This window comes from Scyliorhinus canicula, chromosome 11 (genome assembly GCF_902713615.1).
Source record: "Scyliorhinus canicula chromosome 11, sScyCan1.1, whole genome shotgun sequence".
Lineage (NCBI taxonomy): Eukaryota > Metazoa > Chordata > Chondrichthyes > Carcharhiniformes > Scyliorhinidae > Scyliorhinus > Scyliorhinus canicula.
Genome location: NC_052156.1, coordinates 113,481,895 through 113,490,177, shown reverse-complemented (window position 1 = coordinate 113,490,177; position 8,283 = coordinate 113,481,895). Strand labels below are relative to the sequence as shown.

The 8,283-nt window shown below is 56.6% G+C and overlaps 1 protein-coding gene across 1 annotated transcript in view; it reads left to right on the top strand.

Annotated features, from left to right (window-relative positions):
* LOC119973296 (phosphatidylinositol 4-phosphate 3-kinase C2 domain-containing subunit gamma-like) overlaps positions 1-8,283 on the top strand; it is a 307,465-nt gene that overhangs the window by 42,779 nt on the left and 256,403 nt on the right.

Genomic DNA, 8,283 nt, shown 5'->3' with positions numbered 1-8,283 from the left:
CATTTGGGGGGGGAGGGTGGGTCAGCCTTTGGGGGGGGGGTGGGGTCACGGCATTGGGGGGGGGTGGTCCGGCATTTGGGGGGGGGTTTGGGGTCCGGCATTTGGGGGGGGGGGTGTTTCCGGCATTTGGGGGGGTGTGTTCCGTCATGTGGGGGGGTGTTCCGGCAATTTGGGGGGTGGGGTGTGTTTCCGGCATTTGGGGGTGGGGGGTGTGTTTCCGGCATTTGGGGGGGGGGTGTGTTCCCCGGCATTTTGGGGGGGGTTCCGGCATGTGGGGGTGTTCCCCCCCCGGCATTTGGGGGGGGGTTTGGGGCAGCGGCAGGCAAGAGAGGGGGGGCGACGGATGCCCGGGGCCAAACGCACCATCGCCCCCCCCCCTCTGTACGCCGCTGCCCCCCTACCCCAACCCCCCTCACCACCCCTACCTCCCTCCCCACCACCCCTACCTCCCTCCCCACCACCCCTACCTCCCTCCCCACCACCCCTACCTCCCACTCCACCACCCCTACCTCCCTCCCCACCACCCCTACCTCCCTCCCCACCCACCCCTACCTCCCTCCCCACCACACCTACCTCCCTCCCCACCACACCTACCCCCCCCCAACGCCGCCCCCCATCTCTCGCAACGCCGCAACCCCCCCCCTCAACGCCGTGCCCCCCCCCCTCAACGCCGGGTCCCCCCCCCCTCAACGCCGGGTCTCCCCCCCCCCTCCTCAACGCCGGGTCCCCCCCCCCTCAACGCCGGGTCCCCCCCCCCCAACGCCGGGTCCCCACCCCCCCTCAACGCCGGGTCCCCCCCCCCCCCTCAACGCCGGTACCCACACCCCGTCCCCCTCCCTCTGAAGGCCGGCACCCACACCCCCCCTCTCTCCTCCTCCCCCCCTTCCTTCCTCCCCTTCCTTCCTCCCCCCCTTCCTTCCTCCCCCCCTTCCTTCCTCCCCCCCCCTTCCTTCCTCCCCCCCTTCCTTCCTCCCCCCCCCCTTCCTTCCTCCGTTAGTGGGGGGGGGGGTGCGGCGCTGGAGGGGGGTAGGGGTGGTGAAGGGGTAGGGGTGGTGAGGGGGGGTTGGGGTAGGGGCAGCGGCGTGCAGAGAGGGGGGCGACTGATGCCCGGGGCCAATGCACCGTCGCCCCCCATCTGCACGCAGCTGCCCCTACCCCAACCCCCTCCCCTCACCACCCCTACCCCCTTCACCCCCTACCCCACTCCAACGCCGCACCCTCCCCACCCCCCACTAACGCCGCACCCCCCCCCCCACTAACGGAGGAAGGAAGGGGGGGAGGAGGAAGAAGGGGGGGGAGGAGGAAGGAAGGGGGGGGAGGAAGAAGGGGGGGAGGAAGAAGGAAGGGGGGGAGGAGGAGAGGGGGGGGCTGTGTGGGTACCGGCCTTCAGAGGGAGGGGGACGGGGTGTGGGTACCGGCGTTGAGGGGGGGGGGTTGCGGCGATGAGGGGGGGTTGCGGCGTTGAGGGTGGGGGGTTGCGGCGTTGCGAGAGATGGGGGGCGGCGTTGGAGGGGGGTAGGGGTGGTGGGGAGGGGGTTAGGGGCGTTGGATGGGGGTAGGGGTGGTGGGGAGGGGGTTAGGGGCATTGGATGGGGGTAGGGGTGGTGGGGAGGGGGGTAGGGGCGTTGGAGGGAGGTAGGGGTGGTGAGGGGGGGTGGTGGTTGGGGTAGGGGGCAGCGGCGTACAGGGGGGGGCGATGGTGCATTGGCCCAGGGCATCCGTCGCCCCCCCTCTCTGCACGCCGCTGCCCCCAACCCCCCCCCCCGATGCCCCCCCCCGATGCCCCCCCAATGCCCCCCCTGATGCCCCCCCCATGCCGCAACCCCCCCCGGTTCCCCCCGATGCCGCAACCCCCCCCGATGCCGCAAGCCCTCCCGATGCCGCAACCCACCCCCATGCCGCAACCCACCCCCCGATGCCGCAACCTCCCCGATGCCGCAACCCCCCCCGATGCCGCAACCCACCCCCATGCCGCAACCCACCCCCCGATGCCGCAAACCCCCCCGATGCCGCAACCCACCCCCCCCGATGCCCCCCCGATGCCGCCCCCCCAATGCCGCAACCCACCCCCCCGAGGCCGCAACCCAACCCCCCCATTCCGCACCCCAACCCCCCCCCCATGCCGCACCCCAACCCCCCCATGCCGCACCCCAACCTCCCCCGATGCCGCACCCCCCCCCCGATGCCGCACCCCCCCATGCTGCAACCCAACCCCCCCCGATGCCGCAACCCAACCCCCCGATGCCGCAACCCAACCCCCCCCAATGCCGCAACCCAACCCCCCCCCCCCGATGCCGCAACCCAACCCCCCCCGATGCCGCAACCCAACCCCCCCCCCATGCCACAACCCAACCCCCCCCCGATGCCGCAACCCAGCCCCCCCCCGATGCCGCAACCCACCCCCCGACACTGAACGGCGTCAACCATCATCAATGGTTGACGCCGTTATAAAGCAACTTTGATTTGCGCCGACGTGACCCGTGGCCACGTCGGCGGGACTTCGGCCCATCCGGGCCGGAGATTTGAGGTAAGTGAAAAAAAATTGAAATCCCGCCGGCGCCAGCTGTTTTCAGAGGCTGCCAGCGGGATTTGCACAACGCCGGTTTTATGCCGGTGGGAGATTTCAAAACCCTGCGGGAGCGGAAATAACGCCGCTGCCCGCCGATTCTCCGACCCTGCGTGTGCTTAAACAAAGGAGAATACAATGGGATGAGAGAAGAGCTAGCTAGCGTAGACTGGGAGCAAATACTTTATGTTGAAACAGTTGAGGAACAGTGGAGAACCTTCCAAGTGATTTTTCACAGTGCTCAGCAAAGGTTTATACCAACAAAAAGGAAGGATGGTAGAAAGAGGGAAAATCGACCGTGGATATCTAAGGAAATAAGGGAAAGTATCAAATTGAAGGAAAAAGCATACAAAGTGGCAAAGGTTAGGAGACTAACCTTGAAAGGGAGACTAGAGGACTGGGAAATCTTTAGGGAGCAATAGAAAACTACTAAAATAGCTATAAAGAAGAGTGAGATAGATTATGAGAGTAAACTTGCTCAGAATATAAAAACAGATCGTAAAAGTTTCTACAAATATATAAAACAAAAAAGAGTGGCTAAGGTAAATATCGGTCCTTCAGAGGATGAGAAGGGAGATTTTATAATGGGATATGAGGAAATGGTTGAGGAACTGACAGGTTTTTTGGGTCAGTCTTCACAATGGAAGACACAATTAACATGCCAGTAACTGATGGAAATGAGGCTATGACAGGTGAGGACCTTGAAATGATTGTTATCACTAAGGAGGTAGTGATGGGCAAGCTAATGGGTCTAAAGGTCGACAAGTCTCCTGGCCCTGATGGAATGCATCTCAGAGAGCGACCAGAGATGGCTAGGGAAATTTCAAATGCACTCGTGATAATTTACCAAAATTCACTAGACTCTGGGGTGGTCCTGGCGGATTGTAAATTAGTAAACGTTACATCACTATTTAAAAAAGGAGGTAGGCAGAAAGCGGGAAATTATAGGCCAGTTAGCTTAATTTCGGTAGTAGTAAAAATGCTGGAATATATCATCAAGGAAGAAAAAGCGAGGCATCTGGATGGAAATGGTACCATTGGGCAGATACAGCATGGGTTCATAAAGGGCAGGTCGTGCCTAATAATTTAGTCGAATTTTTTTTTTAAAGTTTTTTATTTAACACAAATTTGTAACAGTTACAGAGAGAAAAATGGCCCTGTGCAAAGAGCCTTAACATAGTGAAAATGAACAGTGGGAAAGAATAAACATGTTAATAAGTGTTGAAGCCAAAGATCCTTCAATAAGGCACTTTCCCTGCCAGCTCTGTTTGCCCATGCCACACGTGTTCAACTAAACTAATGTGGCCCTAACCCTCTTCCCCCTCCCTGCCCCCCTCCGCCTGGTCTCCCCTGCTCCCCAAGGCCTGACCTACCAGGTCAGCCCTGCGCTTGGCCCTAGCCCGCCCTGCCCCACCTCCGATCTCCCTGGTGCCCCCTGACCTACGCTAGCCACACTGACCCCTGCCCTTGGCGCCTACCTGTCTCCCGTCCCAGCGCTCAGGCCCTCCCCCCACACGCCAGGGACCCATTAACCTAATTGTATCCCACCGTGCCCTTTCAAGTCCCGTAACTAGCCCCTAGCCCATCCCCCTATCAGAGGCCCCGATCTCGCGCCAAAAGGTACCAAGCACAGCCCCCCCCCCCCCTCCCCCATTGAAATCCCCCCAAAAGACCCTAAACAGTGAGCCCTCCAGCCCCCACTCTCTGTCCAGGCTGAAAACAATCTTGGATAAAACATTACAGTACAGGATAGTTTAACAAACCGCCGCCACACAAAAGGTCTGAGAGCCCAAAGTCCTTTAGTTCCAGTCCAGCTTCTTCTTTTAATAAAAGTCCCAATCAGAGCAATTTTGGGTTAACAGGCCGCCGCCACTGTACAGCACTGAAAGAACTAAGTGCCCATTAGTTCAAGTCCAGCTTCTTGTCTTTAATAAAGGTCCAAACCTGTTCTGGTGTCTCAAAATAGTAGTGGAGTTCCTCAAACGTAAGCCAAAGCTTTGCAGGATAAAGCATTCCAAGCCTCACCTCCTTTTTGTAGAGGGCTGCCTTTACCTTGATGAATCCTGCACGCCTCTTGGCCAGCTCCGTTCCCAAGTCCTGGTAAATGCGCACCTCGCAGTTCTCCCATCTGCTGCTCCTCTCCGCCTTGGCCCATCGCAGCACACGTTCCCTGTCAGCAAGCCGGTGAAAGCGGACCACCAAGGCCCTCGGTCGGTCGCCTGTCCTGGGCTTCCTTGCGGGGGCTCTATGTGCCCCATCCAACTCCAGGGGTTGAGGGAAGGCCTCCGGTCCCATCAGCACCTCAAGCATACCCGTCACGTATGCGCCCACATCTGACCCCTCGCAGCCCTCGGGGAGGCCAATGATCCGTAAATTCTGCCTCCTGGCTCTGTTCCCCAGCTCTTCAAGCTGCTCCTGCATCCTCCTCTGACGGGCGTTCAGCTCCTCCACCTCGTGCTCCAGCTCCGTTACCGTGCCCGCCTGACTGGAGAGCTTCGCCTCGACCTCCCTGAGCGCCTTCCCTTGGACCGCCTGTATCTCGACCATTCGGTCCATCACCGCTCTCATCGGGTCCAGCGTGTCCCTCCTCAGCTCGGCGAAGCAGTTCTTGAAAAACTCCATCTGCTCCTCCCTTGGCCAGTGAGCCTCCGCTCCCCGGTCCCCGCCGTCCGCCATGCTTGGCCGCCCAGCCTGGGGTCCCCGCTGCTCCCGCTTCGATCCTTGCCGCTCCACTCGACCACTTCTAGCCCAGCTGCCCATACCCCGGAAAGGAAGCTTTTGACAAAGTGCCACACAAAAGGTTGCTGCATAAGATAAAGATGCATGGTATTAAGCCTTTCCCTATCGTCTCCTCCACCGATTCAGGCTGCCAGGTCCCAAAAAAGTCCGTTAACAAAGGTCCGTTTGCCCATCGCGGGCGGGAGCGATCCGACCAGCGACCTGCCTCCTCGAGGGCGCCACCGGAAGTCCTAATTTAGTGGAATTGTTTGAGGACATTACCAGTACGGTAGATAATGGGGACCCAATGGATGTGGCATATCTGGATTTCCAGAAAGCTTTTGACAAAGTGCCACACAAAGGTTTGCTGCATAAGATAAAGATGCATGGTATTAAGGGTAAAGTAGTAGCATGGATAGAGGATTGGTTAATTAATAGAAAGCAAAGAGTGGGGATTAATGGATGTTTCTCTGGTTGGCAATCAGTAGCTAGTGGTGTCCCTCAGGGATCAGTGTTGGGCCCACAATTGTTCACAATTTACATAGATGATTTGGGGACCAAGTGCAATGTGTCCAAGTTTGCAGATGACACTAAGATGAGTGGTAATGCAAAAAGTGCAGAGGATACCAGACGTCTGCAGAGGGATTTGGATAAGTGAATGGGCTAGGGTCTGGCAGATGGAATACAATGTTGACAAATGTGAGGTTATCCATTTTGGTAGGAATAACAGCAAAAGGGATTATTATTTAAATAATAAAATATTAAAATATGCTGCTGTGCAGAGAGACCTGGGTGTGCTAGTGCATGAGTCACAAAAAGTTGGTTTACAGGTGCAACAGGTGATTAAGAAGGCAAATGGAGTTTGTCCTTCATTGCTAGAGGGATGGAGTTTAAGACTAGGGAGGTTATGTTGCAATTGTATAAGGTGTTAGTGAGGCCACACCTGGAGTATGGTGTTCAGTTTTGGCCTCCTTACCTGAGAAAGGACTTACTGGTGCTGGAGGGTGTGCAGAGGAGATTCACTAAATTAATCCCAGATCTGAAGGGGTTGGATTATGAGGAGACTGTACTCGTTGGAATTTAGAAGGATGGGGGGGGGGGGGGGGGGGGGGGATCTTATAGAAACATATAAAATTATGAAGGGAATGGACAGGATAGATGCGGGCAGGTTGTTTCCACTGGCGGGTGAAAGCAGACCTAGGGGGCATAGCCTCAAAATAAGGGGAAGTAGATTTAGGACTGAGTTTAGGAGGAACTTCTTCACCCAAAGGGTTGTGAATCTATGGAATTCCTTGCCCAGTGAAGCAGTGGAGGCTCCTTCATTGAATGTTTTTAAGGTAAAGATAGATAGTTTTTTGAAGAATAAAGGGATTAAGGGTTATGGGGCGCAATTCTCCGCAACCACGATGGGTGGAAGAATAGCAGGAGGTCCGCTCCCGCACCTCCCGCTATTCTCCCACCCCCCCCCCCCCCCAAAATGGCGTGTCCGGTTTTCCGACACGCCTCTCGGAGAAACGCGGGCCGCCATTTTTCACGGCGGCCCACGATTCTCCGACCCGGATGGGCCGAGCGGCCTGCCGTTCCCAACCTGTTCACGACGGTGGCAACCACACCTGGTTGCTGCCATCGTGAACATGGCGCACCAGTTAAGTTTGGGGCCTAGGGGGGCGGATCGGGGATCGAGCACCACGACCGTGCTCGGGAGGTGACTGGCCCGCGATCAGTGCCCACCGATCGTCGGGCCGGCGTCTCAAGGGGACGCACTCTTTCCCCTCCGCCGGCCCGCAAGATCAAGCCGCCACGTCTTGCGGGACGGCTGAGGGGAAAGACGGCAACCACGCATGCGCGGCTGACGTCATTAGGCTCCGCCGCGGCGTCATTCTTGGCGCGCTGGGCCTTGAAGCCAGGGACAAGGCCCGGCCGCTGAGTTTCCCGGTACGGCCCGCCTATCCCTCCCGGTTAGGGGAGAATAGGGGGCCGGGAGAGGCTTCCGACGCCGTCGTGAACATCTCCAGGTTTCACGACGGCGTCGGATCTTGCAGAGAATTCCGCCCATGGTGTTTGGGCCGGAAAGTGGAGCTGAGTCCACAAAAGATCAGCCATGATCGCATTGAATGGCAGAGCAGGCTTGAGGGGCCAGATAGCCTCCTCCTGTTCGTAGTTTTTATGTTCTTATGCAGTGTTAATGTAAGCCTACTTGTGACACTAATAAAGATTATTATTCTGTATTGTTACATTCTATGATTATAAATGTAGATTAAACAAAAAACTGTTAGGATGTCATTCTTTTACCTTTGCTTTCTCCGTTTGGATCTAATAAGGAGCCTATTCCCCAAAATCTCACGTGGTTCAATGTGTGCAATGGCTTAGTGGGAAGCGACAACATAGCATTAGTTGACCAGCATTATGTGCATTTAAAGTTCTTTAAATGTTGTCTTCAACGACTATAAAATTAGGGTTAGCAAAGCCAAATATGAATCTTATTAAACATGCCTGGATTAAGCCATGGATATCTAAGGAAATAAAGGAGGGTATCAAATTGAAAGAAAAGGCATATAGACTTTTGAACAGTAAAGGAATTAAGGATTATGGTGAGCGGGCAGGTAAGTGGAGCTGAGTCCACAAAAGATCAGCCATGATCTTATTGAATGGCGGAGCAGGCTCGAGGGGCCAGGTGGCCTACTCCTGCTCCTGGATCTTGTGTTCTTATGTTTAAAATTGTCATAACCCCCATGAGGGCCAAGATGAAACCGTCCTTAATCTCCCCATAGGGCTCATGGAGTACGAGTTTCCCAGATAGGGGGCAGAGGCCACCCATCTGGGGCTCATTATGTGCTAAGATAAAAGTCGGCCCAAAGCACGCCCTGGTAATTCTAGTCCTCCTAGCAAGGACTGTGCTGGGAGAGACATGCTGCCTTCAGAAAGACTTTGTAAATAGTTAAAGTTATGTTCATTTACCGCCAGCTGCCACTGAGTCACTAAAACAAAATTCCACATTT